We start from the raw sequence: 27,065 nt of genomic DNA on the forward strand, positions 1-27,065 counted from the left end.
TCTCCATGAGAGATTTGAGTCTTCTCTCCCTATATATTCAGTTGTTTATGTCAGCCGGGACTTGTACTATTTACACTTTGTATGCATTTTTAAAATCTTTCAAAAACTTACATGTTTTAAACCTATACATTTAGATTGCTCCTTTTTGTTGTACGGTAAAGAATATTATAATGAACACCTGTGTGTTCAAGTTTTTGCTGATCTCTTCGCTCATTTATTGAGTGTATATTTCTAGACATAGAAGCTTGCAGCAGAAGATATGAACACTGTAACGTCTCTTGCTATGTTCTGCCAAGTTGCTTTCTAGGTATATTACTCAGCATCTATTTCTATCTGAAGATGATGACAGTCCCTGTCTCAACACGTCTTGGTGAGTGTTAAGCATTAAAATTTGTTGAAGGCTTTGTTAAGTTGATAGGAAATGTATCACTCTTTTCAGTAAATTAAAAAAATTTTTAAATATTTTCTAAGATAGTAGGAAGAAAAGTGTCTCTATTTTAATTTGTGTTTCATTTCCAGTGAGGGTATATGTTTTTGCTGCTTTTTGATGGGGGAACAAGCCCAGCTGATGTGGTGCTCTGGCCTCTAGCTCACTGCTGAGCTGTGGTTTGGCTATTACAGAGCATCTCTTTCCTGCTAGAGCCCTAGGATCTCCCAGATAAGAAAGAACATGAAGAAAAAGTGTTTGCTAGGCCCACTTTTGCCATGATACTCAGAAATGGTAGTTGCGACCCTTCTCGGATCACTCTGCAGTGTGATGGAACATTCTGGAATACCACTAGATGGGAATATGGAAAGTAGAGTGGCTTTTAGGACTTGCCTGATGACCTGAATTAGAAACCACCTTCCTTCACTCAAATCTTCTGTGCCGTATCTAGACGGTGAGCTGTGTGCTCCCCATGCCATGGTGAATATTGCATCTTCCCACTTAGGAGACCTTGAAGCCTAGCGAAGTCTAGTTAATCAGTACTTTGAATAATAAGTCTAGTTAATCAGTAGTTTTGGTGCTTTACTGGGGGTAAGTACAAAGCCTGTCTAACTTTCTGGAGCTGGGGATGGTTTCACAGAGGAAGTGACAAAATAGAGCTAGGTCTGCATAACAAATATGAGTTTGTCAGTTGGAGAAAAGAAAGAAGAGCGTTTGACACCAAGATGTGGTGAAGCGATGGAAGATTTGGGATGTGGGTATGAAGGATGTATTCTGGTAACCACAAAACTGGGATCTAACAGAACTAAGCAGAATGATGTCCACAGCTCCAAGCCTGGGATTTGGGCTTCAGCCTCCTGTATAGGTCTCCCCTGCCCTAGTTCCCTTCCAGAGGGTTGGAATGGGGACACTGCCCACATGGTTATGAGAGGCATGCTTGACGATGACAGAGACTGTCACCCTGGTGACCGTAACAAATTTGTAAAAGAGGATTGCCCCACCAGTATGCCACCTCTGATATTTTTAAGTGAGCAAGAAATAGCTTCTGTTGTCATTGATTCATTATGTATCAAACACAGTAGTTTACTATGTATTTGTTAAATACACATCAGCCAGCTTACTGTAACCAACAAACCACAGGCAGAGAGGGCAAAATAGTGAAGGGCTTGGAACGCCACACCAAGGAGCTTGGGCCCGTTACTGCAGAAACAGGATGCTTTCTAAAGAGAGCATGACATGCTGAGTGCACGTGTGGAGAGAAAGGGACACACCTTCTAGGCCATGGACAGCATCCTGGTCTCTGAGATCGTTGCTCAGTTTGGTTTCCTTTGTCAGCCTCCACTAGACTGAACCAACTTTTGGATGTGCCAGATACAAATTCTACTGGCCTCTTGAGCATCTGCAGATATCTCAGAAATAAATTAGAAGAGACATTTGAGGTAGGTTCCTCCTCTTCCTCTGTGTGTGCCCTGTGCGATGTGGCTTTTCTGCTCCTTCCTTCAAGAGACAGAGTATGTCTGGGACTTCTCTGATGGTCCAGTGGCTAAGACTTGGCACTCCCAATGCAGAGAGCCCAGATTCATCTGATCCCTGGTCAAGGTACTAGATCCCACATGCTGCAACTAAAGATCCTACATGCTGCAACTAAGACCCAGTGCAGCCAAATATCTACAAATAAAGAAAATACAGACCTTAAAATAAAAGAGAGAGAGTATGTTTGCTCCCGAAATAGAGATATGGCCATATGACTTGCTTAAGCTCATGGGACATTAGCACACAGGGCACAGGTTGGCTCAAAGTGCACTTGTGCATCGGAGTTCGGTCTTTCCTGCTCCCCTAGACCTCCATGTAAAGAAATCCGGACTGGTCTCCTTAAGAATGAACGTGCACATGGAGAACGGCAGACAGACGTGTGAAGCTACCACAGAGGAATCATGCCAAGCAATCCATCAGATGATTGGGACCTCATGAGCGACTCTAGGTGAGACCAGCAGAAGACCTAGCTGAGCCCAAGCAATCCATCAGATGATTGGGACCTCATGAGTGACTCTAGGTGAGACCAGCAGAAGACCTAGCTGAGCCCAACTCAAGTTGCCAACCAGAGAATCATGAATAACCCACCAAGTTCTGTTCTGATATTTTGTTACACAGCAATAGACAACTGATACAATAATGGGAATCTCACTGTTAAGAAGATCACAGTTGATGCCAGTACAGAAGAAATCATCAATAGAAACATAACAACCCTGCCTCCATTCACTCAGAACTCCCAGTGATGCCACAGAGCAGCTGCTAATATTCTGTTTGAATATATGGATTTATTTTTCGACAAAGCTGAATGGAAATAATTTCCTTTAGTCACTCCAGTTTTGTTTCTGTTATTTTTTGTCCTTCTATTTTTGTCCCTTCTCTTCTTTTTAGTTTTTCTTGTGAGAATAATCTTGTTAGATATTTTAACTCTGCATAAATTCTTCTCTCTACTTGGGGTAACGCCAGAATGTTGAAATTTCCTTTGCTTTGTGGATGCTCATGGTTCTTCCACATGTAGCTTCAATTACTTCTTCTTTTCAATTTCTTGAAGTTTGCACTTAATTAAGAAAGAAGAATCTTCTTTAGATTTCTTAAAGTTGTCCTTGATTTCTCCCCCAAATTAAATATGTAATCTTTGCATTACAATTATCTGAAATTATCAATATTATTCATATAAATCTCTGTATAGAATGCTGTCTCCTATATGACAGCAATTGGTAATATGGAAAAAAATTCAGAATCGCATGATAGGGAAAGTCGTTAGCTATAAAACACTTGCTCACCAATGGTTCTTTAACTTTCATGAATAGAATGCATTTCTTATTAAAGATTCATCTTTGCTATCTGAAAAGTCATATCTTTCAGTCAAAACTTTAACATCATTGTGGTTTCTTCTGTGACATTCATGCATTTAGTCACTAAATATTCAATAAGTTTTCTGTATACTTGGCTGAGGCTTAGAGATATAAAGATGAATACAGAACTCTGCCTTCAAGATAGAAAGCATGTTGATAGAAAATAATACTACTTCAACAAGCTAAGTGTCATAATAAACACACACAGAGCATTCCAGGAGTTCAGAGGTCTGTGTGTGTGTTTGGGGCCAGTTGTGAATAAGAAAAGATCCAAAACAGGAGATACTGGATTAGGTTGTAGGTTACAAATAGGAGTAAGTCATGAGATGCGTATGGGATGTGAATGGGTTGCTGAAGTCAGGGCACACACGCTGAGATGCAGTTCTGGGAGGGACACACAGTGTGAAGCAAGGCATGATGAGAAGGCAAGTAGACAGAGTCTGGCCCCTGGTCAGAGACTCTAGAGAACCAGGCTGAGGAAGGGACTTCATTGTGCAAAGCAGAGAGGGCTGCTGGAGGAGTTCAAGTAAGATATGATGGTGGGTTTGGAAGGACAAGGAGACCATCAGAACCCATTATCCTTGCATATCTGATAGAGAACAAAGAACTGAAATAGGATAGTGCCAGCTTTGCTGTTGTTATGAGGCAAAGACTTTACTAACTTTGTTGCAAACTTTATTCCCAGGCTTCTTCAGCCTAGTTGGCTGTAAAGAATAAATTTTATAAACGAAAGGTGAAAAGAAGTGCAATGTCCAAGGGGCAGGAATGAAAAGAAGAGATAAGTGAAGAAATGGTTAGAAAGTTGAGCTGGGAGAACTCGCAGTGGACTGGCTGTGGAGGTAAGAGAGGAGTGAAGGGTGACTTCCGGGCTCTCGTTTGGTGAGGGAGTGGGTGGCAGAGCCCTGACATGGGGACACAGGAAGGGGCGCAGGTCACCACCACCAGCCTCGGAGGAGACTGCTCCAGCCTCAGCAGAACCCTCTTCGCGTGACACCAGTCATTAGTCATTGGCTTGGTTTGCTGGACAGATGACCAGTCAAGTTCATCTTGTTGGAATTGGTCTTTCCCTTCTTGATTTTTGTGCAAGGTGAGGATTTTGGCTGAAGGATGAGGAAGACAATCAAGCCTTGCTCAGAAACGTGACACCATCAATTGCAAAGTTGTCGGTTTATAGCAAGTGATAGATACACAGCCCAGAGGAGATTTCCCAGAAGTTATTGCCGTGTGTGGAGACTAAGACTCACTTCACCATCAGACTGGCCTGGTGGACTTCTCTCTCTACTTCAGAGGAAGGGAACCCGTCTGCTTCTCTTTGAGGGTGGTCATTGACACGATGGAATACGTAGTTGGCATTGATATGATGGAATACGTAGTTGATGTAACAATTTTGCTTAATGGGCTGTACACTTTTTAACACAGGCAGCTCTTTGTGTAAATATTTGTCAGGAAAGAGTTGTTGGTTTGTTTTTTTTTTAATGTCCAAGAGAAGCTGTTTTAGTTAAACAAAGGGCAGGGAGTTCCTTCCTGAATGGTTAAAGTCCTCCTGATTGTATTAGCAATGTGCTGGATACAAACTGCTCCTTGGCTACTTTCACGACATTTATCAGAATTCTCGTTAAATAGCATTTTCCCAAAAATGATGTGAGGAAAATCAAACAATGGAGCATACAGGTGATTAACCAGGAAAAACACAATGAATAGAAAAGTTTTTATGCTTCTTCACTTTGACAGAAAGGAAAAAAAATACACTTTTCTCTTTAAAGATATAATTTGTAGGTTAAAACTCAGTTTCATTGTCACTATGAAGTATGCTAACTTTTCATGCTCAATGCAATCTTTTAAAAAGTAACATATTTTAAATAGATTTTAAATAACATATTTAAATATGAGCATTTTTAAATAGCTTATATTATAGAACATTCAGACAATACAGGTAAGCACAAAGAAGAAAATACTCATTTCTCACAATTTCTCCATCAGTGTTCTTTCCTTATATGAAGACAACAGCTTTCACCAGTTTGTTGCGGGGAGAACACGGTCTGTGACTGGAAGGAACATACGGATGGTTTGATCACTGGAGGCCATGAAGGATAAACTCAAATACAGATACCCAGTCTGCTGGGGGCCCCTAAGCAGAGACGTGCTGGAGGATGGAGGTGTGTCCTTTTGCGCTTCAAGTTGCAATGAATGGAATCTGCACTTCTGGATTCACGGGATCAAAAGCGGAACTCTTCTATGTAAGAGAGGGGAGAGGATTCTGAGCTCTCTTTTGGGAAGGAGCAAGATGCCAAGCTAGGAGGAGGAAAATAGGATCAAGAGAGGTGGCCATGGCAGGAGGGACAGGGAGATGAGAAAATTTCTCAAAACTGTAGCGTCTGGAAAGGACTTCTGGTTTAGTGTGAGATACATGGTGCATCCCGTGTCTTCTGAGATTCTTCCCCCAAAGTCAGGAAATTCTTCATCAGTCACTAATGCTTTTAAGGGAGTAGGTTTTTTCTTCTTTAAATATAGGATCCTTGCTACCTGGCTATTTATTTTCTGAGTTCCCCGCTCAGTTACCAGTTCTTTTCTTTTCCATTATGGTTTATTACAGGATATTGAATATAATTCCCTATGCTATACAGTAGGGCCTTGTTGTTTATCCATATTATATATAATAGTTTGCATCTGCTAAGCCCAAACTCTTAACCATCCTCCTCTTCCCTCCCTCTTGGTGACCATAAGTCTGTCCTTTATGTTTGTGAGTCTGTTTCATAGACAAGTTCATTTGTGCAATATTTTAGATTCCACATGTAAGTGATATCATATATTTGTCTTTCTGTCTGGCTTACTTCATTTCGTATGATAATCTCTAGGTCCATCCATGTTGCTACAAATGGCATTATTCCATTCTTTCTTGAGGCTGAGTAGTATTTTATTGTGTGTGTGTATACACACACATACATACATCTGTATGTATATAAAATCACCTCTTCTTTATCCATTCATCTGTTGTTGGATATTTAGGCTGTTTCCATGTCTTGGTTATTGTGCATAGTACTGCTATGAATTTAGGGCTGCATGTATCTTTTTGAATCATAGTTTTATCTGAATATATGCCCAGGAATGGGACTGAAGGAGTAGATGGCACCCAGTTGCCTCAAGAGAGGTGGGTTGAAGGAAGTCCAAGCTAACTAGCGTTAACGTTCCCTAATGCAGTGGCCAGAGAGAATCAATCAATGCTAAACCACCTCTCCCCATTTTTCACTCCAGAATTATGTTTTGTATTTTGTCTTAAGTAAGCATTTTCTTTCTACCTAAAATGAAGAAGTAGCGTTGATCCCCACCCATTTTTCTCTCTTTCTACGTGATTGATGTGGTCAGCTTCCGGAGAGCGTGACTTCAACAGAATGCACATCACTGCAAAGTGGATTTCAACTCTTGCAAAAGAGGTTGGGATTTCATGAACGTTTGAAAGTGGTATTGGAAGAACTAGTCAAAATATCTGCCAAGTCACTGACACGTGAGGACCTGGCTGCATAAGAGCAGTTGGTAATAGAAACCAACAAAGAAGACCTCAGGTGCTGCTTCAGTGAGTGTGACTTTACTATCAAAGAATCAGGGAAGGCTCCTGGGGAAAGGGATGAAACACTTGCACTGGGCAAAAGCACCCAACTAGCTTTTATGGATTCACTGTGAAACTCGAGTGCAGCAAGGCACATCATAGATCTGCTGAGGATTAACTCTGTTCTTTCTGAAAATTGGTGCGTGGATGGTTTTAAACTACAGCACGCAGGGCTTCCTTGGTGGCTCAGGTAGTAAAGAATCCACCTGCAAAGCAGGAGATCTAGGTTTGATCCCTGGGTCAGGAAGATCCCCTGGAGAAGGGAATGGCAACTGACTCCAGTATTCTTGCCTGGAGGATTCCACAGACAGAGGAGCCTGGCTGGCTACAGTCCATGGGGGCTGCAGAGCTGGACATGACTGAGCGACTAGCACTTTTGCTTTCGTTAAGTGTCAAATAAATTGTTTTTTCCTTTGTTAGTTTAGTTTTCCCAGATAAAGTTTGAGTCAAACCTCATTTTCAGATTCTTGACTATAAAAATTTTAGCTCATAATAGAAAATCTAAAACATGAACGAATATAGAGGTAATTGTGTAATAAACTCCCTTGTATCCATTATCCAGCTTGAACAGTTAAGTCCCCTACATACAAACCTTCAAGTTGCAAACATTCAAATGTGTGTTCCATCAATGTTAGGAGTGAGTGAAACTGCATCTTGCCTTCCCTCTCCTATTGCTGACGACCCTTCAGCTCTACCATCTCCCACCTCCTCTCCCTCCTCCAGTCAGTAACTCTTCTTGCCTGTTCCCTCGACACCAGCCTCTGTGTGCCAGCTATTGTGCTCTACTGCTATACTTCAAGGTACTGTACTGGAAGATTAAAAATGTTTTCCTTGTTTGTTTTTTCTGTATTATTTGTGTGAAAAGTATTGTAAACCTATTACAGTACAGTACTGTATAGCTGAACGTGTTAGTTGGGTACCTAGGTTAACTTTGTTGGATTTATGAACAGATTAGACTTATGAACATGTTCTTGGAATGGAACTGGTTCGCTTGTAGAGGGCTTAACTATATACATATAATACACTCACTCTACTCTCCTCGTCCCCGATTCTGTATCCTCTTGCTAACAAAAAATTAATTAGTTGATCTAGGAAAGAAACAGGAAATTTTACTTGAGCCAAACACACGTATATATTTGTATGAGCATATATATATGTGTGTGTGTGTGTGTGTATGCGCTTGTGTGCTCAGTCGTGTCCAACTCTTTGTGACCCCATGGACTGTAGCCCACCAGGCTCCTCTGTCCAAGGGATTCTCCAGGCAGGAATAGTGGAATGGGTTGCCATTTCCTTCTCCAGGAGATCTTCTTGACCCAGAGATCAAATCTGCATCTCCTGTGTCTCCTGTATTGGCAGGCGGATTTTTTTTTTTACCACTGCACCACCAGGGAGTATAGAACATGTAAATCATATCTGTACAGCTTGTATACTTCCATCAATTTAAAATTCTATTTATTAATCATACAAACCAAGAGATGCAATATCACCAGCCCCCCAGAGGCATGCTTAGGCTTACTTCCAATCACTTTCCTCCCAAAGGAATGACCATCCTGACTTTTAATACTGTACACGAGGGCTGCACAGCCAATCTTGTCCCCTCCCAGCTCATTCCACCCTCCTCTGCCCAGCTCTGTATCTTCTTGCCAACAAAAAATTAATCAGTTGGCCTACGAAAGGAATGGAAATTTTTACCTGAGCCAAATTGAGGATTCTAACCCAGGAAGAGCCTCTCAGAAAGCTTTGAGAATTGTTCCACCCATTAGAGGTCAAAGCATAGCTGTATGAGTTTGTGGAGACAGAGGGCTGCACATTGGATGACATATGATTGCCAGTTTATACAGTCCAGATCTGTAAGTACAAAGCGATGGGTCGTTGTGGCCCCTACAGTATGGAGGAGGAACGTTTTCTTTAAGGAGTTGTCTTGGTGGTGCTGGGAGAAGGTTGCTCTTTGCGGTTAAACGGGTATTTCTGCTGATGGGGGAGTCTGGCCTGATGCATAACGCAGACACAACATGCACAACGTGGGGAGAGAGTGGGCCAAAGGGCAGAGAAAATTCTTTCATGTTTCAATTTTTCTTGTCTTGCCATAAAAATGAATTTTATTTCATGCTACCATTTCATCTGAAAATATTTCAGTATGTAAGTTTAAAACACAGAGACCTAACATATAACCATGATGCCATAATAACATTTTAAAGCTTAACCACAATAACCGTATGTCAGCAAATATCCTGAACATGTACATTTCCCCGTTTGTCTCATATGCGTGTGTACTCAGTCGTGTCTGACTCTTTGCAGCCCCATGGATTGTAACCTGCCAGGAGCCTCTGTCCATAGAATTTTCAGGCAGGAATACTGGAGTGGGTTGCCATTACCTCCTCCAGGGGATCTTCCCGACCCAGGGATCAAACCCAAGTCTCTGCTGTCTCCTGCTTTGGCAGGAGAATTCTTTACCACTGCACAACCAAGGAAGTCCTGGTTTGTCTCAAAGTTTTAAGATATTGGAAGTTGCTTGAATTATGATCTAAATAAGATCCATAGGGGTTCTGAAATGTTTTTTAATCTGTAGGTTCCCCTTCTCCCTTCCCTAGTTCCTACCACTTTCCCCTTCTCTTTTCTCTCTTCCTCACTGAAATATTATTTTATTTTTTTGGTTGTTGAACTGGATATTTATTCTACAGAACTGCCCATGGTCTGATCTTCATCACTGCATGCTGTGGTGGTGTTTATTACATCTTTCTGTCTCATTTTTATTCTGTAACTTGGTAGTTATTGGGTTTGACCTGATTCAATTTTGATATTTTGGCAAGAATCCTTCATAGGAGGAGTAGAGTTCTTCTAGACGCATAAGGCTGGTTGCCTCTTGGTTGTGATGTTTGCAGCCATAGGTCATCATTTTTAGACCCACTGTCGTTATGGATTTGTAAAATGGTAATATTCTATTATTTCTTTTTCATTTATTAGACATAATACTTCTAAAAAGAGAAAATTACCCTCATCAATAATTTGATTACCCTGAGGGTCAGTTTATACAGGAAATGAAGAATGAATGCTCAATTTTTACCTTTTTATTAACAGCAAAATAAAAATGAGTTGGTGGCCCAGTATCTTTGACAGGTGACTTTCGATTCCTGGGTTGGGAAGATCTCCTGGAGAAGGGAGCGGCTACACATTCCAGTATTATTGTCTAGAGAATTCCATAGACAGAGGAGCCTGGTGGGCTACAGTCCATGGGATCTCAAAGCCTTGGCTACAACTGAGTGACTAACATTTGCACTTTCCCTTTTTATGAACTCTTGTCATGCTTTGAAACATTAAAAAAAAATGTAAACCTACTTAAAAATAAATTTTTTTTTTCTGATGTTGGGGGTCAAAAAGTGAGGGGGCGCCAACCTACAGTACGTCTTGCCAAGCTCTTAGAGACCCTGGCCCTGGAATCCATCCTGGCTAAAAGATGTGCACATACATCAGGAAGGACTTTGAGTCAGATCAGAAGTGCGCAACGAGCAAGATGATTGGCCAGAGGGAACCTAGAGAGCTGCCCCTGTAGGCAATTCAAGCCATCCTAAAAGCCCGACTCCCTCCAAGCCCACTCATCCGCGTGTACTTTCTGCTAATAAACAACCTGTTTCACTATTCAGTCTTTTAGCTGAATTTTTAAAACCTTTTTATTTTAGATTGGAGTAGAGGTGATTAACCATGCTTTAGGTGTATAGCAAAGTGATTCAGTTATACATATACATGCATCTATTCTTTTTCAAATTATTTTTCCATTTAGGTTCTTACATAATATTGAGCGGAGTTCCCGGTGCTACACAGTAAGTCATTATTTTAAATATAGCAGTGTGTACGTGTCCATCCCCAAATCCTGATCTATCTCTTCTCCCCCACCCTTCCCTCAGGTAATCGTAAGTTTGTTCTCTAAGTCTGTGAGTCTATTTCTGTTTGTAAATAAGCCAAGGGATCTTTGTTGAATTTTTGTTCTCCAAAGAAGACAAGGACCAGGGAGGGACTTACATCACACCCAGAGGCCCTCATCGCCTAGTGGCTAGGATTTGCCACAGTCTGGGCTTGATTCCAGGATAGGGAACTGAGATCCGGATTTGAGCTGCTGTACCCCAAGCCCCACCCATCAATCCCAACTAGCTTGCAAGCCAGAGCAGCTGGAAGGCTTTGAATGGGTGTTTCCAATTCTCTGTCAATCTGAAGATTTGAATCTCAAAGGTGGGCTTCATGCGCCTTCCCTGGAAGGAGACCACCCCCTGCCAGAGAAAGTGATGGGGAAATGTTTGTAGAAGAGAGACTTCATTTTCAAAAAGACTATGATTTACTGAGCTTGGACAACGCGCTTTTATCTCATTACCCACTTATCTCTGGATATCACCTGGGTTTGATCCCTGGTCGAGAAGATCCTCTGGAGAAGGGAATGGCAATCCATTCCCAGTATTCTTGACTGGAGAATCCCATGGATAGAGGAGCCTTTGTGGGCTACAGTCCAGGGGGTCACAAAGAGTCAGACGCGACTGAGTAACTAACACACACCCACTTATCTCAGAAACGTTGTGATGATATGAACTCAGATCCCTTTTTATAGAAGAAGAAAATGAGGTTACCAAAGCTAGAAACTCGTCGGGACCACTTGACTTGTCAGAAGCCTACAGGGCCTCTCATCTGTCTGCGTGGCTTCTAGGCAAAGTGGTTTCATGTCCCCCTGTTTACAGCCCTTTGTGCTGGGCTTTCTGGGGCACAGAGCCCTGCCTGCTCCACAAGACACCTGTGACACCCTTGGAGGACCGACTCCCACATTTCAGGCTTCCTCTTGACATGATATCCCCTCCCACCTTCCCCCCCCCCACCCCCCACCCCCCGCCAAGAAAGGAGGCCTTCTCGGACCCTCTACGTAAAATGGCAGCCCCCACTTCCTTGTCTTGCCCCCTTTCCTGGTTTTGCATTAATGCTTTCTTCTATATAAATAATTTGCGTATTTATTGAGTTTGTTGCGTGCCTGTCTCCCCACTAGAATTTATGCTCCACGGGAGCAGGGATTTCGGTCTGTTTTGTCCACTGCTGTGTCTCTGTGTAGAATAGTCTCTCAGAGTGCACGCAGAGCTGTGTACTCAGGGCTCCGGGTTGTCTGCTACCCGTGTGGGGTGGAGATGTGTCTGACCTTCAGGCGGACTCCCTATCAGCATCTTATCAAGGTGATGCCTTCGGGGCCCGAATGATCTGCATTTCCCCATTCCTACCAGGAGGTGGCAGTGTGCTCACTCGGCCGGAACCGGCTCTGCTGAGGTTTCCCGGATGCAGCAGCTGCTTGGTGCCTCTGGCCCAGGACTGCCCCCACTGCGAGTGCTGCTGCTGCTAAGTCGCTTCAGTCGTGTCCGACTCTGTGCGACGCCATAGACGGCACCCACCAGGCTCCGCCGTCCCTGGGATTTTCCAGGCAAGAACACTGGAGTGGGTCGCCATTTCCCTCTCCAGTGCATGAAAGTGAAAAGTGAAAGTAGAGTCACTCAGTCGTGTCTGACCCTCAGAGACCCCATGGACTGCAGCCTTCCAGGCTCCTCCGTCCATGGGATTTTCCAGGCAAGAGTACTGGAGAGAGAATTCTCTGTCGATCTAGGCCTGAAAGACCTGTCATAAAACCAGATGAAAAGCCCTTCTCTATTTATCCTGCTGAAGTCAGAACAAATAGTTAATAACACTTAAACATAGATCAGGGGGCCTGGTCAAGTATACATTGAAATTACCTGCAAGAAATTCTTGGGGGCACTTTCATTTATCTTGGGATTTTTCCTTCGTTGTGATTGTTTAAATATCTCCCTTCCCCCACCTTCCCAAACACCCCTATGCCAGTTGTTTACAGAGCTAAATTGAACAACTATTTCTTATGTGCCAGACAATTTGGGGAAAAGTAGAAATTTTCTTTTGGGAAAATGTTCTTTGTTAAAAATTAAAAAGCAGAAAAAATAAGAGCACAGTTCATGTAGCTTTCAACATGGGTAGATATTCTGATGCTCAGTTCAGTTCAGTTCAGTCGTTCAGTCGTGTCCGACTCTTTGCGACCCCATGAATCGCAGCACGCCAGGCCTCCCTGTCCATCACCAACTCAGACTCAGGCATGTTTAATAATCATGCAAGAAGTATTACAGATTAAAGAGCAAGACTATTTAATAAACATTTCTTGGGCACCTCCTGTGTGTCTGGCACTAAGTTCAGTTCAGGGAAATAAAATATGAATCAAAAAAGGTCATTGCTTCCAAGGAACCTAATCCCTAGTGAGAGTCAAAGATATTTGTACAATAAATTATGATACAAACAGAATAAAATATATGATAAAAAAATAAACTGAAAGTGTTCATAGAATATTCATCAAGATTTTTTCTTTTTTTTTCCATGCAGTCATGTCTGACTCTTTGTGACCCCATGGACAGTCCATGGAATTCTCCAGGCCAGAATACTGGAGTGGGTAGGGAATCTTCCCAACCCAGGGATCAAACCCAGGTCTCCCACATTGCAGGCAGATTCTTTACCAGCTGAGCCACATGGGAAGCCCAAGAACACTAGAGTGAGTAGCCTATCCCTTCTCTAGGGGATCTTCCAGACCAAGGAATTGAAAGTCCTCTCAAAGATACTACGGGAACAACTCATTTTTATTTTGCTGTAAATAACAAGGTAAAAATTGAGCATTTATTCTGTATTTTCTGTATAAAGCAGAGTCTCCTGCATTACAGGTCGATTCCTTACCAACTGAGCAATGAGGGAAGCTCGTTCACCAGGATAGACTATACATATTCTGAGTCATACAAACACTTCACTTCTTGCATGATTATTAAACATTGCTATAAGAAAAACTAGTTCCTCATTGACATCAAAAGGTGTTATGTCATTAAAAACTTTGGTATGAATACAGTGATAAAATTAAAAACAGAAAAATTAGAATCTAAAAGAAAGTACTTAAGGATTCCAAGGCTAAAGTGTATGTGTGTTTTGTGAGTTAATCAACTTCCAAAGAAGTCTATCAATAATAGATAGATGATGTTTTTGCTGATGTTTTGATGATGATATTTATGTAAATCTACAGTTATATATGTGGAGTTAATAAATTTTTTTAACAAATATTGATTAAAAATAAAGTTGATACCAGCAATTTTGCACAGGAATGTAGAAGCTGGAAGAAATAATTTTGGTCAGGGAAATCAGAGAAGACTTCCTGGAAGAGGTGGCTTTTATACCATCCCTTGAAAGATGAGCAGGACTTTGGTAGACTGAGGATGGGAAAGAAGTGTATTCCAAGCTAAGACACAGGCAAAACTAGAAGCCCAGAAGTGTGATCATTTTGTGATCTTGTGTATTTGGAGTGTGGGGCTGGGGCTGAATGTGGATGGTGTGGATCTAGGAATGTTAAATTCCACTTTGCAGAAAAAGTGCCTAGTGGCAGGGGCTCAATAATTGCTTATTGAGGGAAAACAGGCAGGAAGGCCGGAAAGGAAGAAAGAATAAAGGGGAAAAAAAGGGTCAAGGTCTGGCAAATAGATGTTTACTGTGGGTTATGAGAACCAAGAAGTAAATCAGGACATGCGACAGCAGCGCCCCTCTTCCCACCTCCCCAGTTCTTCCCATTTAAACACAAATGCTTTCTTGCTTTTCGCTGTGCTGGGTCTTTGTGGCCACACAGGCTTCTCTCTAGCTGCAGCAAGTGGGGCTCCTCTCTAGCTGCTGTGTTGGGCTCCTCACTGCGGCGGTCTCTCTTGCTTTGGAGCACGGGCTGTAGGGCACGTGGGCTTCAGTAGCTGTGGCGCATGAGACTAGTTGCCCGGCAGCATGTAAAATCTTCCTGGGAGAGGAGTCAAACCTGTGTCCTGCATGGGCAGGCAGAGTCTTAACCACTGGACCGCCAGGGAAGTCCTCCCTTCTTATTCCAGTTGTATTGGAAGCATAAAATGGAAATAGAAAAATATTATCCCTTCTTCTTCCACCCCTTGACTGTCTGGAAAGAGTCTTTAATAACTAAAACTACAGTAAATGTTCTGTTGTTTGGATGTACAGTTTATCTCTCCATTCCCCTACTAGAGGGCATCTTGATTTCTTTCAAGTTTTGAAAATTATGAATAAAAGTAGTATAACCATTCATGTTCAGGTTTTTGTGTGGACATAAAAGTTCAGCCCCTCTGGGTAAATACCAAGGAGTTTGATTGCTGGATTGTATTGTAAGAGTATGTTAAGCTTTGTAAGAAACTGCCAACTGACTTCTGACGTGTCTATACTATTTTGCATTTTCACCAGCAATGAATGATAGCTCCTGTTGCTCTGTATCCTCACCAGCATGTCAGCGTTTTGAATTTTGGCCATTCTAATAGGTGTGTAGTGGTATTTCACTATTGTTTTAATTTACAATTTCCTGATGACATAGGGTGTTGAACAGTTTTTCATGTATTTATTTGCTGTGTATCTGTCTTTGGTAAGCTATATGTTCAAGTCTTTTATCGTTTTTAAAGTTGAGGTTTTTTTTAATTGTCGACTTTTAAGAATCCTGTATATATTTTGGATAATAGTCATTCATCCGAGATGTCTTTTACAAATACATTATCCCAGTCTATAGATAGTCTTCTTTTTTCTTTTGACAAGTGTTTTTCTCAGAGCAGTTTTTAATTTTAATGAGGTCCTGCTAACCAATTATTTATTTCATGGATTGGGCTTTTGGTGTTATATCTAAAAAATCATCAGCTTATCCAGAGTTATTTAGATTTTCTCCTATTTTTATGATTTTGCATTTTAAGTATAGATTTGTGCATAGAAAACAGACTTATGGTTGCCCAAGGGGGAGAGGGGTGATGGATTGGAAGTTTGGGGGTAGCAGATGCAAATTATTATATGTAGAGTGGATAAGCAACAAGTTTCTACTGTAGAGCATAGGGAATTATATTCAATACCACATGAGAAACCATACTAGAGAATAATATGGAAATGAATGTATATTTATGTATAATTGAGTCACTTCGCTATACAATAGAAATTAACACAAAGTTGTAAATCAACTGTACTTCAATGAAAAACAAACAGAGGTGTACGATCCATTCGGATTAATTTTTGTGAAGAGGGTGTGACAGAGATCTAGATTCACATTTTTGCACATGAATGTCCAATTTTTCTAGCAATGTTTGTTGAAAAGATTATGTTTGTCTGATTGTACTGCTCAGTACATGAATGTGGGTCTACTTCTGGGCTCTCAGTTCTGTCCCAGTGATCTATTTGTCTGTTCTTTCACCAAACTACTCTGCCTTGATTATTGTAGTTTTCTACTATGTCTTGAATTCAAGTAGCTACCATCCTTCAACTTTGTTCTCCTTCAGTATTTGGTTGGCTATTCTGAATCCTTTGCTTCTCCATACAAAGTTTAGAATCAAGTTGTCAATATCCATAAGATAACTCTCTGAGATTTTTATTGGGATTGCATTCAGTCTTTAGACCAAGTTGGGAAGAATAGACATCTTGACAGCATTGAGTCTTTTTGTTCATGAACATGGAAAATTTCTCCAGTTATTTAGTTATTCTTTGGCCTGTTTAATCAGAGTTTTGTAGTTTTTTCAAATACATTTTGTATGTATTGCTCTATTTATACCTAGATATTTCACTTTTAGATGCTCATATTGTATTGTATTGTATTGTGTTTTACAATTCAGATTTGATTTGTTCATTACTGGTACGTAGAAACTGACTTTTATATATCAATCTTTCACCTTTCGTCTTTGCTGTAACTATTTGTTAGTCTCAGGAATTCGTTGTTGTTGACTCCTTTGGAATCTATCGACAATCCTGTCATCTACAAAGACAGTTGTTTTCCTTTCCTGTCCAGTCCGTACACCTTTTGTTTCTCTTTCTTGTCTTATTGCACTGGCCAGAATTCTAGTATGATGTTGAAAAGGAGCGATGAGGGGGGATACCCTTTTCTTGTCTCTGGTGGAGCCATTTTTAAGATTTCATTTTTATACTGTTCATTGCAAATGTATAGAAATACACTTCATTTTTGTATACTGGTCTTGTATCCTGACCACTCCATATGCAGTCGTCACATTTATCATTTTAATGGTTGCACACAATTTCATCAAGTAATACCCTATAATTTCCTTAATCTTCTCAACCAGTTAGATTTATATGCGGTTTAGAAGGTCCTCGTGTTATAAACACTCCTGCTGGAAATAATTTTGCACGTTTAACTATTTTCTTTGAAATTATTTCGCTAGACTAAGGGGTTAAAGGGAATGATACTTTGTATGGTTCAATATTTTTATTGCCAAATTGGCCTTAGTGGAGTGTTAAAGCCTGAAGCTGAAGCATACACGTACTTATTACCTACAGCTCATCTAGCGTCTCATGACAGCTTATCCAGTCTACCGCAGTACAGTTGTTTTGTGAGGTCACCAAAATATGAAGAAGTTAGAAGGAACAGATGGCCATTTGGCATGTTGGTGTCCTGTTTTGTGTTGGGTCACTTTGACTTCCTTTAACTGTTGCCATTAATTCTCTTGTAGACGTGCACAAGGCTACTGACTTGGTGAGAAAGGTGGGTATAAGTCTTTGGGAATCACCATCACTCCCATCAGAGCTAGAAACACATCTTGGAGCACCCGCCCCATTGATGGTAAATTGGTATCATCCTCTGCATTGCACAAAGCAAATGACTGTCATGAAAATCATCAACACGGATGGTGCTTATCCCTTGCTCGCTATGTACAGGGAACTGTGTTATGCTCCTAACATCTCCTTTAGTCTTCACAACCCTGTGAAGTAGGTAATGTTAATATTCCCATTTCATAGATGAGTTAACTAAGTCTTTGAGAGAGTAAATAACCATTTGAGCTCTCTCCAGTAATAAGTATTGAGCCAAGGGTTGAAGGTAGGTTTGTGTGGTCAGCGTCCATGCACTAAAGCATCATAACGTATCTGAGGAACTGAAAGACTGTGCTTTGCAGAGATAATAGCAATAGTTTAATAAAGATACAAACATGGCAAATCATTTGCTCCACGTCAAAACTAGCTATGAGACATCACAGCACTGCAATGAAATGTTTAACCACCAAGTAAACAGCTTCAGACCAGCAGACGAAATAATTTGATTGTCCTGTTAACTTTCAGGGAAACTGGCCAGGTCTGCCTGTGCTCCACTCTGGCCATACGAGCTGGCCTTTCTGTTCACAAGTCCTGCACCTGTTTGGTATAATTCTACTTTCAAACCCTCCTTTACTTGTGCCAGCTTCCTCACAGATGTGGAAATAACAGCTTTCTAGTAGGCTCCCAAACCTCCTGCTTTTCATGTAAGATGTGGAAATGATAAGACCGTGCAGAAAAGTTAGTGAAACTAGCACTGAAATTTGGTAATGTTTCTAAAAATAGAGCTCCAAAAGATTTAATATTATAAGTCACTGTGATCCCCAGAGAAACAGCAATGGTGGTGGAGGTGTCTTCCAGTAAATGTGAAAGTGTTTTTTTCTTATCTGCTCAAGAGCATTTTCCTTTGTAATGTGGGGTCGCCTGGCATTTTTTCAAAGGACACAGATAGTGCTAGTGAATTCAGATGACAGTGAAGTTGTGGGGGGGTGGGGACCCTGGGGCAGTGTCGGCAGGAACTTAGGGTCAGGTCCTGACTCTGTTGGGCGACCTTGGACAGATCATGAGCCTCTGGGTTTAGTTTGCTTGTATGTGAAATAGGAGGTCACAATACCTTGCATCACAGAACTGCTGTGAAAAACAGCTCTAAGTGAGATACTGTTTGGAAAAGGACTTTGGAAATAACAGAATTACCCAAATGCCAAGTAGCGGTTGCACCACCCACTTTTAGCTTGTTTGAGTTGAGAGGGATTCAATCAACTGAAGTGCCAGGGCCAAAGATGCTGTGTTTAATTTGATTTTCTGATATTTTCCAAGATTCAGTTAAAAGTCCTCACTGACACAAACCTTCTTAGAGGTTTTTCCAAACTTCACGTGGCCTCTTGCTTGTTTTATCCCTCTCCAGCATGCTGAACGAACTTCCTCTTCCGTTAACGTGGCGTCTACCAGGCTTCTCTTTCATAAAGTTTCAAATTTCTCCTTTCTGATTAAAAAGTAATTTGTGGGGAGACACTTTGAGACTGCATAAGCATCCTGTTCCTATCAGGCCTTAACCGTTTGTTTTAATGGATTCTGATTGCCTTGTTCTTTCTACATCCCTTGGTGACTCTACTGTAAGAAAGGGCTTTCTCTTTCCACATTTATTATTATTATTTTTTTAATTGCGTGTGTATGCTCAGTTGTGTCTAACTCTTTGCGGCCCCATGGACTGCAGCCTGCCAGGCTCCTCTGCCTGTCGGGCTCTTCTGTCCTTGGAACTTCCCAGACAAGAATACTGGAGTGGGTTGCCGCTTCCTACTCTAGGGTATCTTCCCAACCCAGAGATGGAACCCACGTCTCTGGCATCTCCTGCATTGTCAGGTGGATTCTTTACCAGGAGTGCTGCTTTGCAAGCCCTATTTTCTTTATGAACCCATGGATTCTCATTCAGTGCAATGGGGCATAATCTATTATTATCATTACTTTGATGGTCAGTTGTCCCCACTTTGACCAGAGGCAAGGGGTTAAGGGTAGCCAGGATTGTTCTAATCAGGTATGGTGGGATGTTCAGATATGAAAATGACCATCATGAAAGGAGACCTGTGTCTTCCTCATGGATCCCTAGACATGGGAGGATGCTCACGAGCCCGTGTGGGGAAGCACGGTACAGGGCCAGTCAGGAGACAGAGGAAGTGGGGGGAGAGTGTGGGAGCCTTTATTATCATTTCCACAGAAAGGAATGGGTGAGGTGCGGTGCGGTTCTGAGCCCCAGGAACTGCCCATCCTTGTCGAGAGCCTGGCCTGGGGGTGATTCAGGCAGGAAAATAGGGACCCTGACTCTGAGAGCCCAATAGAGGATGTGGTTGGGGTAAGGGCTCCAGAATGGTTGATTTGCATGTGAAAAACAGGCTCTGGAGGAGTTATTGACTATCTCTAGGAATTAGCTAACCCTGGGAGGGGCAGCCCCTCCAGACTCAGCAAGGCCACAGATGTCAGAGCACCAACTACAGAAACAGGAGACAGGGCTCTTACAGGGAATCCCAAGCTAGCGTCTATATCTTTTCGACATATCCCTGCCGTTCTCTTGAGTTGTCCCTATTTTCTGGCACAAGAAGTCTGCCCTTCTTGTTTTGATATGAAGATCCATTTTGTCTGGCTTGTGAGCTTAGCATTGTTTTAACTTTCAAAAATCCGAAAGGAGAAAAAACAACAGCCTTAATTTCAAGTTCCTGTTGTTGTGTCACTCAGTTGTGCCCAACTCTTCGCAACACCATGGACTGCAGCACACCAGGCTTCCCTGTCCTCCACTATTTCCTGGAGTTTGCTCAGACTCATTGAGTTGGTGATGCCATCCAACCATCTCAAGCTCCTTAAGGATTTCTAAATCCTGGCAACTGTGGGTTGGAAGTAGGCGGTCTTGTCTCCTCTGAGGATGTGAGTCTCAGACGCCAGAGAAAAGATCTAGGGAAAACTATGGGAACATTAAGTCTCTATGATCCTGTGTTCTCCCCATGGGTCGCCTCATCATTTCATCTGTAGGGCATCTTAGGGAGCAAAGTGATTCTACTCCACTGGGTCTGGACCTTGTCCTTTCTTGGGAGTTTGGGCAAAGTCCTATTTAGGTCTGGAGATGTTGACCTACTGGATAGGACACTGTTTCATTAGACTGTGTTTGTGGGGAGCCCTCAAAGCAGGGAAGCAAATATAATATATTAACACATGTATATGGAATCTAGAAAGATGGTACTGATGAACCTGACTGCAAGGGCCGCCATGCAGACACAGACATAGAGACCAGACTTGTGGAACATGGCAGGGGTAGGGGGGAGGAAGGAGCAGGCGGGATGTGTGGAGAGAGTAACACGGAAACATTCATTACCATATGTAAAATAGATAGCCAGTGGGAATTTGCTGTGTGACTCAAGGAACTCAAACCTGGGCTCTGTAACAATCTAGAGGGGTGGGATGGGGAAGGAGGTGGGAGGGAGGTTCAAGAGGGAGGGGACATATGTATACCTATGGCTGATTCATGCTGATGCTTGGCAGAAACCAACACAATATTGTAGGACAATTATCCTTCGATTAAAAATGAATAAATTAAATCATATATTTTAAAAAGGAGGGAGGGGGGAACCAATACTGAGATCTAATGTGAAAACGACAGCCATTGAGCTAGACCCGAGATCACATCACTTATGGGCGGACAGCCTGACTTCTTGTTTCTCCGAGTGTGGAGCACAGACCAGCAACCTTGGCCCCATCCGGAAACTTGGTGGAAATGCAGACTCTTGGGCTCTGCCCCAGACTTGCTGAATCAGAATCCTCGTTTGAACATGATCCTGAAGGTTCCTGGGTGACTTACAGTTTGAGGAACACTGCTCCAACAGCCCAACTACTGATCTGGAGCTTTGGGAGTGACAGGAGAGTGAGTCTGTTCTGACAACCAGGTGAAGAAACCCAGCAGAACCTTTGAATCTTTCCACCTGGCTTCAGAAGGGTCACCAGCACCGAGAGCAGAGGAAGAACGGAGGGGAAATGAATTATCATTCTACGTTGTGTGGAGTCTGTTCAAGGTGCTGGGCACTTTGTTTTCTTAAAATAGATTCCTATAAAACCACATACAATCCTGTTCATAAAAGCATGTGGGGCTAAGATTAGTGCTCTTAGAGAATAGACCCCAGAGAGCTCCCTGCCCCTGCCACCACTTGAAGACACAGCAGGAGATGCCATCTAGGAACCAGGAAGCTGGTCCTTGCTAGACCCTCAATCTGCTGACGCATTGACCTCGGACTTCCCAGCCCTGAGGACCGTGAGAAACAGATGCTTGTTTAAGGCTCCAGTTTGCCGTTCTTTTGTTATAACAGCCCAAGGTAGATTGCACATCTCACCCACAACACAGTCGTGTTTCTGGAAGCCAGTGGTGGTGGCCATTGAGGCAGGAACTCCTCCCTGGGCCTCACCCATGTACAGTGGGAAAGATGTCTGTAAAATCAAACCGCCTCTCTCTTCTTCCAGATGAAAGTTTCTCAGTCGTGTCTGACTCTTTGCCACCCCATGGACTGTAGCCCACCAGGCTCCTCTGTCCATGGAATTCTCCAGCGAGAATACTAGAGTGGGCTGCCACGCCCTTCGCCAGGGCATCTTCCCAACCCATGGGCGAAACCTAGATCTCCCACATTGCAGGCAGATTCTTTACTGTTTGAGCCACCAGGGAAGCCCTTCTCCCAGAGCCTTAGGACAAATCATGCCTTTGGGGCCAGACGATGGACATCCTCACCAGGCGATCTGGCCCTAAGGAAGCTTGGTGAGGGATTAACTTTTGGAATCTTCTTCTCATTTGTCTAGACTGAGATCCCTTTTAACAATTGGCTTACCCAACCCAAGTATAATTTATACGAGTCAGAAAAACCCTCTGTGTCCCCCCAACTCATCAAGTACACCTGCTTTGCAAAAACAGCTTCGTCATTCTTAGGTTGTGGAGATTCCATCTTTCCTGCTAAACCCATGTTTGTCTCACTCTCCCCAACAGGGCCTGCCTCCCCGTGCTATGCCATCTGCTTCCACCTGCCAGCCTCACAGGATGCTGCCCCCTCTGCAGCACACAAGGCCCAGTTCCGCCAGCCTGTGGTTTCCCATCCCTACCCAAGAGAGAAACAGGGTCCGGCAGACGACACTTCAACCCACATCCACTTGGTCTGTTCTATCCAGTGGACTTTCCACAAAACTTCAGATTGTTTTTCTTTCAGTTTCCCTGTCTGCCAGCCAGGGCTCCTTCATGACCTTGTAGCATGGATTCCTGCTCGTTTTAATGGGTCTTTGTGAAACACAATACAGAACAAGAATTCTTTCATTTATCCTGCATTCTTTCTCTGCTTTTAGCACTCGTGAACTTTCTGAAGCCAGATGGATTTCTTTACCTGATTGTCAGAAATGGAAACTTCTGGGTGGACCCGGTGCTCTTGTTGGTTTTAGAAGCTCTAGTGAATTCCAGCGTGCTGCTGCCTTCCTGGCTGTGATGGCAGCAAGGACTCTTATCTGGATTCCAGGGGCCATGAAAGCAGAGATGGATCTAGAAGGTAGAAGGATGGTCTAGGGAGTTACGAAAAGCAGACATCCTGGGGCAGGGATACAGGTGGGGCATGGAGCCCGTGGAGCCTGGGCGTTGAACTCTGGATAGGCGGTGGAGGGGAAAACATCTGCCCTGGCTGCCCCAGGGGTCTTTCTCAGCTGGGGAGGGAGCAGGTGGTTCCCTGGGGCCTGAGCTGGAGGGAAGGTAAGTTCAGGTTTGTGGGGAGTGCTAGGGAACTCCCCTGGGGACCGCACTCAAAGCTGGCTGCTGCTTTGTTATTTTCACTCATTGGTTTTGTTTTAGATTCCACTGAATAGAAACAGACTCACAGATGCAGAGAACAAACTAGTGGTTTTTCCAGGGGAGGCGGGGAAAGGGGCTGATCAGGGAGGGGGATTTAGAGGTACAAGCTGCTGTGCTGTGCTTTGCTTAGTCACTCAGTCGTGTCTGACTCTTTGTGACCCCATGGACTGTAGCCCACCAGGTACCTCTGTTTGAGGGAGTTTTCCAGGCAAGAATACTGGAGTGGGTTGTCATGCCCTCCTACAAACTACCAGGTATAAAATAAATAAGTAACAAACATGTAGTGTACAACACAGAGAATATAGCCAATATTGTATAACTTTATTTGAGGCATATAATCTATAAAAATATCAAATCACTATGTTGTATACTTGAAGCTATGTAACATTATAAATCAACTAGGCTTCAATTAAAAAGTAGGAAAAACTGGTTGTTGCTGGGAACCAGGCCTGATGCCAAGGGTGCCTTGAGAGGGGTCCCTGCAGCCTGTGGGACCCTTGCAGAGAAGGGGCTGCTCCTGGAAGTACATGTGGCAGGGGGCACAGCCCAGAAGACCCCTGAGGGCTGAGGGCTGGGAATACCAGTTGTGACAGGAGCTAATCAGACCCAGAGCCCCTGTTTGATAATAGGGCATTTGTTAAAAACTCTTTTTCTATCTCAAAATGAATGGTTAATAGAACCTCCTTCACTCGAAGCTCATTTTTACGTCTACATGATGGATGATACCATGGATGGGTGATTCCAATGCCCCTCTGCTCAAAGCCACCAGGAATTCACCTGCTCCAGTGTGGATGGACAGAGGTACGTAGTGTGGGTGATCATTGACTGTAGTGTAGACTCAACGTGATGAATGAGATTTTACAAAATTGTCAACAACTCTTAGCAAAGTAACAAATAGCACAGAAAACTATCTTCCTTTGATTAGCAACAAAATGTACTAGAACATCCAGTGTATTTGTAATCATGTGGAAAATGCTCGCATTTGTGTGTGAAATGGAATTATGTTCCGGGCTGGGCAATGCTGGGTTTGTCAGCTTCATGAATGTTCAGTTATTTGACAACCATACAGGGCCATGGGGTGATTTTCATGTTGAGGGGCTGAAGGGAGCAAAATAGTGTCTGGTACCCAAGACCATCATACTTCATCACTGCTTCCCCTGTTGTTATGACAACCCCACCATCCCACCGCAGGGAGTAGGGGAGAGAGGGGCCATACTTTGTTGATCAGCTCTAGGAACCAAGCTATAGGTGTAGTGGTTTACATACATCTTTTAATAGAGATAAATTTGATGAATAATATTATGTAAGTTACAGGTGTACACTATAACAATTCACAAAATTTAAAGGTTATACTCTTTTTATTATTGTTGTTGTTTAGTTGCTAAGTTATATCTCTTTTATGACTCCATGGACTGTAGCCCGCCAGGCCTCTCTGTCCATGGAATTTTCCAGGCAAGAATACTGGAGTAGATTGTCATTTCTTTCTTCAGGGGTTCTTCCCGACCCAAGGATTGAATCTGCATCTCCTGCATTTGCAGGCAGGTTCTTTACCACTGAGTCACCAGAGAAATTCCTTTTACATTTATTAAGAAATATTGACTATATTCCCTGTGCTGTACAATAGAGCCTCGTAACTTATCTGTTTTAAACTGTAGTAGTTGGTCCTTCGTAATCCTTCCCCTATTGTGCCCCTCCCGCTTCCCCTCTTTCCGATCGTTATCTCTTTTTGTTCTCTGTATTTTTAAGTCTGTTTCTTTTTTGTTATATTCATTAGTGTTTCTTTATTCAAGCCTTGAAACACCTTTAATTGGGGTGTATTCCAACAGTGGTTTTACAAATGGAGAAAGCGAGGTTCAGAGGGGGCAGGTAACTTGCTTAAACTCACACAGCCAGAGAGTAGAGGAGCCTGAAAGTGAGTTAAGCCTGTTTCAATTCACAGCTGAACATGAACAAAACGGTGCAAACAGTGAAGACAAAGAGGCAGAAGACCTGCCTGGTCAGACCTCCCGTGGAAGCTCAGTGAAAAGGAAAGGGTGTTTGGTTTGTTCCTTTACAGTTTTGGACGTGGCTTAGGAGTTGCTTTGCCTGGAGATGTGGAATTAACCAGGTGAGTTCTTGGGATTCATCCCAACTCTATGAATTCTTTTGTTATGAAAGCTCCTTTGTTTTTTAAAAAAGAAATTTCAACAGTGAACACTTTGGATTGTCAAGTACACTTTTTTTCTCTGAATTGCATATTCAGTTTAGTTCAGTCGCTCAGTCATGTCCGACTCTTTGTGACCCCATGAATTGCAGCACACCAGGCCTCCCTGTCCATCACCATGTCCTGGAGTTCACCCAAACCCACGTCCATCGAGTCGGTGATGCCATCCAGCCATCTCATCCTCTGTCGTCCCCATTTCCTCCTGCCCCCAATCCCTCCCAGCATCAGAGTCTTTTCCAATGAGTCAACTCTTTGCATGAGGTGGCCAAAGTATTGGAGTTTCAGCTTTAGCATCATTCCTTCCAAAGAAATCCCAGGGCTGATCTCCTTTAGAATGGACTGGTTGGATCTCCTTGCAGTCCAAGGGACTCGCAAGAGTCTTCTCCAACACCACAGTTCAAAAGCATCAGTTCTTCGGTGATCAGCTTTCTTCACAGTCCAACTCTCACATCCATACATGACTACTGGAAAAACCATAGCCTTGACTAGACGGACCTTTGTAGGCAAAGTGATGTCTCTGCTTTTGAATGTGCTATCTAGGTTGGTCATAACTTTCCTTCCAAGGAGTAAGCATCTTTTAATTCCATGGCTGCAATCACCATCTGCAGTCATTTTGGAGCTCCCCCAAAATAAAGTCTGACACTGTTTCCACTGTTTCCCCATCTATTTCCCATGAAGTGATGGGACCAGATGCCATGATCTTCGTTTTCTGAATGTTGAGCTTTAAGCCAACTTTTTCACTCTCCTCTTTCACTTTCATCAAGAGGCTTTTTAGTTCCTCTTCACTTAGTAAGGTTTTAAGTGGGCAAACCATCAGGAGGACATTCATCCCTGAAACCAGAAGTTTGTCTTTTGTATCCTTGGCCCTGGTTTTACCAGGTTCCATCACTGCGGCTGAGGAGCTGGCTGGCCTCAGGTGTGGCTGACCTTGGATGTGAGGACTGCTTCTTTCTTTGGGATATTGGTTCCAAGAGGCTTCTGGCTTCGGTGCTTTGTTCAGCACTCAGGTCTCTCTGGGGAAGTGGACCCAGGTGGTTCCAACCTAAGCTACTACACTACAAGCCTGCACTGGCGCAGAAACCCTTGGGGTCCAGCAATCCACACCCATTGCAGCAGAGATGTGGCCTCATTTAAGGACCCGTGATGCCCATGGTGGCTCCGCTGCAGTCAGCGCAATTAACCCAACACCTCCAACACCTTCTCTTTGTCAGGCCCCAGACCCTTACGGCACTGACAGTGCCCAGAGGAGCAGCCAGCCCAGGGGAGGAGACACCCATGCAAGGCTCTCCCACAAGTGTGCGGCTCCAGGAAGTATCACTGACTTACAAATAGTAGGTCCAAAGGGTTAGGAGCTGCTAGGCAAGTACAGAACAGTCAAAATGAACACTGCATTGAAATCTATCAGCAAACACCATTCAGGTTACAAAACTGAATTTGCCCCGCTTTTCTGGAGTATATATATTCAGGGAATTTTAGAACTTAAGAGA

General features: G+C 43.0%; 1 long non-coding RNA gene across 1 annotated transcript; it reads left to right on the plus strand.

The window, feature by feature from the left end:
- On the plus strand, positions 213–5,756 carry LOC106502740. Its single transcript, XR_001296378.2, has 3 exons — positions 213–370; positions 3,998–4,151; positions 5,293–5,756. It is a non-coding gene; the product is annotated as an uncharacterized LOC106502740 (long non-coding RNA).

Source organism: Capra hircus, chromosome 13 (genome assembly GCF_001704415.2).
Source record: "Capra hircus breed San Clemente chromosome 13, ASM170441v1, whole genome shotgun sequence".
NCBI classification, from domain to species: Eukaryota; Metazoa; Chordata; class Mammalia; order Artiodactyla; family Bovidae; genus Capra; species Capra hircus.